This window comes from Triticum aestivum, chromosome 6B, assembly GCF_018294505.1.
Source record: "Triticum aestivum cultivar Chinese Spring chromosome 6B, IWGSC CS RefSeq v2.1, whole genome shotgun sequence".
Lineage (NCBI taxonomy): Eukaryota > Viridiplantae > Streptophyta > Magnoliopsida > Poales > Poaceae > Triticum > Triticum aestivum.
In genome coordinates, this window is record NC_057810.1 from 86,184,658 (window position 1) to 86,195,624 (window position 10,967).

Sequence of the window (10,967 nt, forward strand, 5' to 3'; positions counted from 1 at the left end):
GATAAGAGCGAGTCCAGGAGCTAGCACACAGATCGTTTACCCAGGTTCGGGCCGCGAGGACCGCGTAATACCCTAGTCCTACTTTGGTGTATATCTGAATGTTCTTGCGTTCTTCAACTAGCTACGGAGCGTGCATAGTCCAAAAAGCCGAATCCCCCTCCCGTATGCCTTGGGCCTCCTTTTATAGGAAAAAGGGGACGCTACTGTGGCACACAAGAGGTGGGAAGTGCATTTGATGGTTGAGTCTATCCTCTGGCGGCGTCGGACAAACGCATTTAATGCGCTGCCGACATGCCCCTCTTGCTGTCGCTGCTTCACCTCGTTTAGAAACGCGTCGGGGCCAGTGCAGCGTGCAGTGCCATGTAGGCTGACAGGCTGCTAAGCTGGTGCGGTGGCAGGGTCTTCACGAAGATCTGCATGCCCCCACGCAGGTGCTTGCTGAGTTGGTCTCGGAACCGCACGTCGCTACGCAAGCGCTCGCCTGGCTGGCTGGGCCGGCAGCTGCATGGGAACGGCGATGGAGCCTTAGCGGGTGCGGGCCTGGCCGCTGCCCTGCGGATGTCCTCGGCAAGGGTCTTGCCGGGGCCCCCGGCAAGGGTCTTGCTGTGGCACCGTGGTCATCCCCGGCAAGGATCTTGCCGGAGGTCTCGTGGATTTCCTTGGCAAGGATCTTGCCGAGGATCATCGTCTTCTGGTCCTCATCTGATCTTGTGGGTTTATGCTCTTCATGAAGATCTACATGCCATCACGGAGGTGCCTCCCGAGCCTTGGTTCCAATGTGGTCGATGGCGTTGGAATCATGGGGCTCAAGGGTGGCACACTCTGCTGGCGTTGGGCAGGTTGCCCCGGCAAGGCTCTTGCCGGGGCTGCGGAGGCTGCCCCGGCAAGGACCTTGCCGCGGGAGCCTGCCTTGCCCTCTTGCTCTTCGTGTCTCTGTCTTGGCGTTGTTTTGATCGTCTCGTGGCTTCGGCTTCCCTCCTCTGCCCTGCTAAGTGTGGCCGTGGGCGCGGCTCTGACTGCCCGTGCACAAGTAGAGGGGTACAAAAGAGAGCCCCTATTTTTGTACACCGACAGGAGCCCCCGGGCCTGGGCCACGCATAAGCGCAACACGTTGTTGGGCTAGGCCCAGAACGGTGTGCGGGTAGGCAGGGCTTATTTTTACCGCAGTAACTTTTTCGCCCGCTGCGCTTCCCCACGACCCGCGTTGAATGCGCGACGTGGAGGGTCGTGCGTGACGTGGGGGGCATGCGTGAGGCGCCTGCTGCATGCAGGCGTCATGTCGTAGTAAATGGTAAAGAGGCGGCCCGCGCCTTCCCCATAAAAAGGAATAACCGCAGGCACGCTGCTCATTTACCCTCTGTGCTTTCTCCAATCTCGGCACCGCTGTCCCCATCTTCTTCCTCCTCGAGCTCTCACTTCTGCTTGTTGCTGCTGTGCCCCCATTGCTTTTGATCCTTTGCCTTCGCCCAGCCGCTATGGCGCCCAAGACTGGCAAGGGCAAGGGGGCGGCCAAGGATGCCGTGGAGAGGAAGGCGCCGGAGAACGAGGCGGCGGTGCAACGGGCACAGTTCGCCTACTTCTCCCCATCGTCGGTCGATGTATTTCACCTCAAGGACTTCTTCAGGCCTCTGTGGGCGGCGGAGACGACGGGGCACCCTACCACGCGCGTCATACCCGCCAACTGCGTCAAGGCCGGCCCAAAACGGTACCCCTTCTTCGTCGATTTCTTCTCCTGCGGGCTCTGCCCCCCTTTCTTTGATTTCTTCAATGACGTCATGCGCACCTTCGGCTTTCGTATTTTGGATCTCACGCCGAACGCCGTGGCGTGCATGGTGTTTTTTGCCCACCTCTGTGAGGGCTTCGCCGGGGTGCTTCCCAGCACGGCGCTCTTCCGCCATTACTTCTACCCCCGCCTCCAGCCAGGGGGCGCCCTCTCCGGAAGCATCTCCTGGATCCCGAGGGTCCAAGAGAAGGGAACGTATCCGGAGGGTGCCCACAAGGAGAGGTGAGAGGAGTGGCGGGGTCGGTGGTGCTGGATCGAGGAGAAAAACCCGCCGGAGTTTTGCCGGGTTCGTCAGAGCCCGCCGACCCGCGACAAGGACTGGGGCGACCTCGATGCTGACGACGTGAAGCTTTCGATCGCCACCACCAGGATCCATCACCTCACCACGGTCGGGCTCACCCTGGAGATGATTTGGGCGGACTTCGTCCGCCGCCGAATTGCCCCACCGCACAACAAGGGGAGGCCGGCCTGAGATTTCAGGAACACGACCGACATCATGATGCTCCGCCTCGGCCTGAAGCATAATTTCATGGCGATGGGACACGCCCATTTCTGCCAGAGGCTCTTTTAACTTGATGTGTTCAGCGACGGTAGGGTGGAGAGGACCGGCAGGGCCGCGAAGGCCGGCAAGGTCATCAAGGGGCCCCTGTTTGGGTTGCCGCCGGGTGTGTTCCCGTTGAGCAAAAACTCATGCTAGTCTGCCATCCTTGAGATGATGCCGGGCTTCAACGTGCACGGCCTCGACGCGTCCTGGGTCGAGCCCCCAGCACGTGAGGTGCAGGAGTTCTTCGAGAACCTGTCGAAGGGCTACGACCACGACGAGCCGCTGCTCATTGAGGACACCACCCAGGTGAAGATCGACTACATCGCTGCCAGCATGGCGGAGGCGCAGTTCGCCATGGAGGCCGGCAACGCTGGCGGCGTGGAGGATGAAGCCAATGCAGCCATGGAGGAAAGGGAGCTCGCCCAGTGGGCGAGGGCTGTCGGGGAGGCCAGCAGTGCCAACACCAGGGCCCCCCTTGTTAAAGAGGTGGTCGAGGAGTCGACCGAGGAAGAGGCCGAGGCCAACAACTCTCCGGCCACGGGAAGAGGACGTGTCCTGCGGCGGGCCAGCTCTGGCAAGCTGGTCCGGCCCAGGAGGACCGAACCATGGCAAGGGGCCCAGGGGGAGGCTGTGCGCCAGACGAGGGCCGCAACAATGAAGAAGGCGGTGAAGACCGCGGTGGCGAAGAAGAAGGCGATCGCCTCTCCTTCGTCCAAGTGTGGCCAGACTCCATCCCCTTCCCCTCCTCTCGCAGATGTCAACACGGAGGTCGTCTTCGATTTTGGGTCTCTCAGCCCAAGAAGGAAAAGGAAGGCAGCAGAAAAGGAGGCGGAGGACGAGTAAGTGCCCGCCCTTCTTCACCTCCGCTCTTTCAGACCGCGCCACTTTTCGTGACTTGTTTTCATTTTTGCAGGGACAGGGAGACGCTGGCCTAGAGGGTGGTGAAGAAGGCCAGGGCACCGGCTGACGACCAGCCCGCGGCGGGTGCTTCGCACACGCCGGTGGTGGAGATCAGCCCGGATAGCAGCCCCCGCCTCAGCCCCCAGCATGCGTCCACCACTTACTCCTCATCAACGTGCGCCGGCGTACGATATTTTGGCACTGACCTTGCTGTGGCTACAGGAGGAGGACGGCAGCAGGAGGAGCCACCAAGGGCCACCCCAACACACCGCCCCCATCAACCACACCGCCCCGAGGGGTGTCCCCGGCAAGGGTGCCAAGCACCGGGCCCATGCGCACGGAGGAGGAGGAGGTGGACTTGGGCACTGGTGGCTCCGTCCCAGCAACAGATGTTGGCGGGGATGGGGCCACTTCTTCTCAGCCCGGCACAGGTAAGTCACCTGCTTTCTGTTCCTGCTTTTCCTTCTTTCTTGAACTTCGGTCTTGGCCTTGCCTCATCCCCCTTCTCGGTATCCAGATCCTCCCTTGGCGGGCCAGGAGGACATCAACGCTGTCATCACGGAGGTTGCCAAGGACGCCGAGGCCGAGGCCGACAAGATTGCCGCTGAGGAGGCCGCCGAGACCGCTGCTGAGGATGCCGCCAAGGGGCCTGCCGGAGAGAGCAGCAAGGGTGCTGCCGAGGAGGTCGGCAAGGACGCTGCCGAGGAGGAGGTGGTTGACGATCAACCCTCCGCCTCCGCTGCCTCTGGCTCGGGCAGGTACTTGAAGATGGGGGACGACTTGTTCATCCACCTTCCAGGGATGGCGGGCACCAGGGCGCTGGCCGAGGGGGAGGTGTTCGACGACGAGGTGCTCGCCACCCCGGAGGAGCAGCTTCTTGGGGCCATGGGCGCCAGCTTCTGGAAGCTCTAGGTGCTCCACCGCGCCTGTCTAGACAAGGCGAAGTCCAGGGACGCGGCGGTGGGCAAGGCGGAGGCGGATCTCAAGGAGCGCTTTGCCGAGGCGCAGGCCTGGTTCCGCCAGGCCCAAAAAGTACTGAAGTCTGCCCAAGACCAGCTGGCCGAGTGCAAGTAGGAGCTCTTCTTGAAGCAGGCTGACATCGAGAAGGCCCAGGAGGCGGCGAGGGAACAGGCCGCCAGAGCCGAGGCCGCCAGGCACCAGCACCAGGCTGAGCTGGACTCCCAGGAGGAGGACCTCACCACTCGTGAGGCGGCGCTCACCGCCACACTCCACAGCAAGGACGAGGAGGTCGAAAAGCTCGTCGCGGAGCGGACCCAGGAGCTGAAGCAGAGGCACAAGGAGGCGCTCGATGCTCAAGCCCTAGCCCACGTCGACAAGGTGAAGGAGCTAGAGGTGGAGCGGGACGGCCTGAAGAACAGGGCCGAGGAGCTGGCAAAGGAGAAGGACACGGTCAGCTGCGCCTTGACGGAGGCGCAAGCCGAGGTCCTCGGCAAGGCCGAGCTGCTCACCCGCGCCAACGACTCCATCAAGGACCTAAAGCTGAAGCTGGAGGGTCTCGAGGGGACGCTTTCGGAGTTCAAGGCCCAGGAGGAGACCTTGACCAAGAGCCTGGAGAAGGAGAGGCAGCTGCGGAAGAACGACGCCCCCAACCACGAGGATTTCGTGAAGGGCGAAAACCTCTGGATCAGCCGCCTCGTCGACATCACCAACATGATCATCGAGAAGCTGGCTGCCATAGAGATGGTGCACGTGAGGTACGCCCCTGAGCCGAACGTGAGCCCCAACGCCAAGCTGACACTGTTTTTCGAGGGCGCCCTTGGAACCTTGGAGCAGTTTCGCTCTAACAGAGCAAGCTCTCTGACCAATGAGGCCCAACAGCTTTGCCGGGGTGCCCTGACCAAGGTCCTCACCAAGGTGGCATACTGGTACCCCAACCTCAACTTCGACGCCGTGCTGGAGAGCTTGCCAGAGGATGTGGACCTCGCGCCGCTCAGTGAGCGCATCAAGCCCATCATCAGCTGCGTCGACGGAATCGAGAGGGTGGAGGGCCAGCGCCGGGACTAGACACCCCATTTCTCATTGCCACTGCAGGTTCATGACCAAGACAATTTCTATCTTTAGTTAGAACCGCAACAACAATTGATGTAATATAACTCTGCAGTACTCTGAAGTGATGCATGCTATTTTCCAATTCGATCTTTCTCTATATGTCCACCCTATGTTAATTGGGTGGGCTTGCCGGTGCGTAAACCCATGCCACGGCACCTCGAGGACGGATCCCCAATAGCCTGCCGGGTATGCTTGCTGCAAGGAGAACCACCTTGCCGTTCTCGGTGCGACCGCTCGAGCTATCAAGCGGACTCGAGACAGAACAAGAGCGTTGCCAATAGCGGAAGGCTACCCTGCCGTTCTCAACGCATCCGCTCGAACTATTGAGCGGACTCAAAATAGAATGAAGGCGTTGCCAATAGTGGAAGGGCCCCATTGCGTGTAGGTTTCTCATACAGAGGGAAGGATCTCCAAGGATAATAATCTTATATAAAAAGAATTGCTCAAAGTTTTGCGTGACTTAGCTTTTCTGTCGCTGCACGAGCATTCACTACACCCGCCAACAACGCCGCTCGTTCTGTCGCCTTTTCCTTGGAAGCCATGGCGATGAAGGACTGCTAGACTAGCTGCTAGACCGGATTTTCACAACTGCGCCCCCTACCTGGCGCCAAAAATGTCGGTGGAAACAACACCTATGGGATCACTAGAATCCCTACAGTGGTCGGCGGGCGCGATGTTGTGAGAAGAGCAAGTCCAGGAGCTAGCACACATATCGTTTACCCAGGTTTGGGCCGCGAGGATCGCGTAATATCCTAGTCCTGCTTTGGTGTATATCTGAATGTTCTTGCGTTCTTGAACTAGCTACGGAGCATGCGTAGTCCAAAAAGCCGAATCCTCCTGTGCCTCGGGCCTCCTTTTATAGGAAAAAGGGGACGCCACAGTGGCACACAGGAGGTGGAAAGTGCATTCGGTGGCTGAGTCTATCCTCTGGCGGCGTCGGACAAACGCATTTAATGCGCTGCCAACGTGCCCTTCTTGCCGTCGCCGCTTCTTCTCGTTTAGACACGCATCAGGGCCAGCACGGCATGCAGTGCCATGTAGACTGGTAGGCTGCTGAGCTGGTGCGGTGGCAGGGTCTTCACAAAGATCTGCATGCCACCACGCAGGTGCTTGCTGAGTTGGTCTCGAGACCACACGTTGTCACGCAGGCGCTCGCCTAGCTGGCTGGGCTGGCAACTGCATGGGAACGGCGGTGGAGCCTTGGCGGGCGCGGGCCTGGCCGCGGCCCTGCTGATGTCCTCGGCAAGGGTCTTGCCCGGGGCCCCAGCAAGGGTCTTGCCATGGCACCGTGGTCGTCCCCGGCAAGGATCTTGCCGGAGGTCTCGTGGATTTCCTCAGCAAGGATCTTGCCGAGGATCGTCATCTTCTGGTCCTCATCTGATCTTGTGGGTTTATGGTCTTCGAGAAGATCTGCATGCCATCACAGAGGCGCCTCCCGAGCCTTGGTTCCAATGTGGTTGATGGCATTGGAACCCTGGGGCTCAAGGGTAGCGCGCTCTGCTGGCGTTGGGCAGGTTGCCCCGGCAAAGCTCTTGCCGGGGCTGCGGAGGCTGCCCCGGCAAGGACCTTGTCGGGGGAGCTTGCCTCGCTCTCTTGCTTTTCGTGTCTCTGTCTTGGTGTTGCTTTGATTGTCTCGTGGCTTCGGCTTCCCTGCTCTACCCCGCTAAGTGTGGCCGTGGGCGCGGCTCTGACTGCCCATGCACAAGTAGAGGGGTACAAAAGAGAGCCCCTATTTTTGTACACTGACATATACCCCTGTAAACATTTTACATGTGTATTTTACTAGCTAACACTTGAATACACTGGCAATCAAATCCTGTTTTAAATCTTTATTTGGGCGAGACATCAAACAATAGGCTATCATTCGTTATTGTTGAGTATCATGATTACTTAGAAAACATAATATAGACTAGAATTTGTTCTAGCTTGTCTTGTACTCTAAGGTGATTATGTAAAACTTCATGCACTAGCCAACGCAAAATGATGAAGAGGGCTAGAAAATTTACATGTACACCTCAACACCACCTCTCTCATGTGACACGGGTACTCAACACATTAATAGACTCATAGATATGGCTCAAGAGACCTATACGTGGACATAAAGGGGCGGGGGCAGCAATTATTTTAGATAAATTGCAAAAGCCAGGACTTGATTAAAACCATTAACTCTGGTACCATGTTAAACATCATGCACTAACCAACGCAACCAAAATTCCGAACTAATGAAAAGGGCTAGACAATCCATCATTGGTCTGTGTCTCAGCTCGATGTTAAGAACACCTTTCTTAATGGTGAGGAGGTTTATATGCACCCACCATCTGGGTATTCAGTTCCTGATGGCATATTGCCATCTTCATCGCTCTCTCTATGGCCTTAAACAAGCCCTCTGTGCTTGGTTTGAGCGTTTTGCCTGAGCTGGTTTTTTCGCCCAGTGCGCATGATCCAGCGTTGTTTGTCCATCTTTCTGCTCGTGGTCGCACTCTTCTTCTTTTATATATTCAGGACATGATCATCACTGACGACGATTCTGAGTACATTGCCTTTATCAAGGCCCAACCCAGTGAGCAGTTTCTTATGTTTGATCTTGGTCATCTTGGCTACTTTCTTGGGACTAAGGTTTCTTTCACCTCTAATAGCTTTTTTATTTCATAAGAAAAGTATATCCAAGATCTTCTAGCTCATGTTGCTCTTAGTGATGATCACACTGTTGAAACTCCTATGGAACTCAATTTTCACCTTCGTGCTTTTGATGGCTAGCCCTTGTCTGATCCAATGCTTTATCGTCATCTTGTTGGGAGTCCTTTCTATCTTGTTGTCGCTCGTCCAGATATCTCTTATTCTGTCTATATTCCGAGCCAGTTTGTTTCTTCTCCCACTTCAGTATACGATAGTCACCTTCTTCATGTTCCATGATATCTTCCTGGCACGATCTCTCACCGTCTCTTTTTCCCATGTTCTAGCTCGTTACAACTCCAAGTCTATTCGGATGCTATGTGGGCTAGTGACCCTTCAGATCGCCGTTCACGTTCTGCTTATTGTGTTTTTGTTGGTGGTTCTCTCATTGTTTGGAGGACGAAGAAACAGGCTACAGTTTCCCATTCGGGTGCAGAGGCCGAGTTGCAAGCAATGACCCTTCTGATGGCAGAGGTGACTTGGTTATGATGGTTACTGGAGGATTTTGGTGTTTCTATTTCTACACCTACCATCCTCTTGTCACACAGTATAGGTGCTATCAATATTGCGCGGGACCTCGTGAACCATGAGCTTACCAAGCACATTGGTGTTGATGCTTCTTTTATGCGTGTTGCTGTGCAGGATCATGTTATTGCTCTTCAGTATGTGCCATCCGAGTTACAACTAGCACTTCTTCACAAAGGCCCAGACTAGAGCGCGGCATGAATTTTAACTCTTCAAACTCAGTGTTGTTGTTGATCCACCATGAGTTTGAGGGTGTATTTAAGTGTATATGTGGATGGCCTAGCCCTTTCCATCAGTTCGGACTTTGGTTGCGTTGGCTACTACATGAACATTAAAATATACTCCTATATATACGCTTTCGAGACTCAAGCAATACATCATCAATCCCACCAATCTCCTCTCTATTCCACTTACATGGTAAGTGATCTATAAATGCTCTATATTAGTTTACAGAAGGGGCATTAGCCTAACCCCTATCCAAAACTCATCGCTGCCACCGGTTCCACACTGTGTCGCCATGGGGCGGTCGATCTCCATGATCGCCATTGGGGGCCGCTCTACCCATACCTAGGGTCCGTCCGCCAGTCATGTTGATCGGCTTCCCTAAAGAGTCTGTTCCCCGATCCTTTTTCTCTCTCTCACTTTGGTCATCTTAATCAACGCTTTTTTCGTTTTTGATCTAATATTGGTTTGCGTCGCCCAGAATTGCAGCTGCCGCCAATCTCCCTCTTCGTGAAAGCCGCAAAATAAGAGAGAAAAAGCATTAGAATATATAGCATCATAAAGTGAAATAATGACCCAAAATATAATAAATAGCAGTATAAAAACATGATGCAAAATGGAAGTATTTAGCCGACAATGCTGATGTCAAATCAGGGGCGTCACACACCTACTCAAATATCTTTGCAAATGGCCGATAAATCAACTGCTATACCTATCAGTATTTGTGAGGATGTACCCGTTGTTGTTGCCAATGTTACTATTTTAACTGACTTTGTTATACTTGAGATGCCCGAGGACGACAACATGTCAATTATTCTTGGTAGACCCTTTTTGAATACTGCAGGCGCTATTATTGGTTGCAATAAAATCAAGGTCACTTTTCATATCAATGTTAATGAGCACACAGTGCACTTTCCGGAGAAATAACTCCAAGTGAACAGTATTAATGTTATTGAAAATTCTCCAACACTTGTTATTGGGAGTTTTTAGATCCCTATACCTATTGCCAAAAAGAAATATGAAATACTTATTGTTGGGGATGTACATATCCCCGTTGAGGTAACTTACTGTTCTACGAAAATACTTTGGCCTCATGCTAATTGGAAGTGTTTGTTAATAAGACTTGATCAACCTTATTAATTTATCATTTTCGAGAGGTATGAAGTAAAGGAATCTAGTGAGCACAACTCTCTGTCCCTACCTTTTGTTCACTATTTTTCTTAGTTTAATAAAAATAAAACGACATGCTTTGTCTGTTTACTATTTTTCCGTACACTAAAAAGTTGGCTCAAAAATAAAAGTGCTCGGAATACCCTGAAAATTCAACATGATTTTTCTGTATATTTTTTAATTTTTAATGCAAATAACATCAGAGGGGGGTGCATGAGGTGGGCACAACCCACCTGGGCGCGCCCTGATGAGTTGTGGTCCCCATGTGGGCCCCCTCACTTATCTCTTTAGTCCACTTCATCCCCTACCTCGAGAAAAAATTACAATTTCTCTCTCCCTCGTGTTCTTGCTCTCAAACCCGCGGATTTCGATCTCATTGCTCGAGGCTCCATTTCCGAAACTGTTTTGGGGGATTGCTACTTGGTATGTGGCTCCCTCATTGCTCCAATTAGTTTTTGCTTTAGTGCTTTATATTTTGAATAATTAGCTATTCTTGGTGCTGCTATAGATGAGCTTGCATGTTGAATTCTTAGAGTTCTAAGTAGTTTGAATGCTCAAAATGGCCTCTATGCATGTCTATGAGTAGTTGCTGTCATTCTTGTGAAGTTTTGTTGACAAAATATCTTGGACCAAAAATTTCAGAAATTGTATGCAAATAATGTACCTATTTGGAAGGAGTTCCTCGAGGAGGAGGTCCTCGGAAGCATCATCCAGTAGCGGCTCAATACGTCGGTCTTATGTTGAACCTAAAGGAAATATGCCCTAGAGGCAATAATAAAGTTGTTATTTATATTTCCTTATATCATGATAAATGTTTATTATTCATGATAGAATTGTATTAACCGAAAACTTAGTACATGTGTGAATACATAGATAAAACAAAGTATCCCTAGTATGCATCTACTTGACTAGCTCGTTAATCAAAGATGGTTATGTTTCCTAATCATAGACATGTGTTGTCATTTGATGAATGGGATCACATAATTAGGAGAATGATGTGATGGACATGACCCATCCGTTAGCTTAGCATTATGATCGTTTCAGTTTCATTGCTACTGCTTTCTTCATGACTTATACATG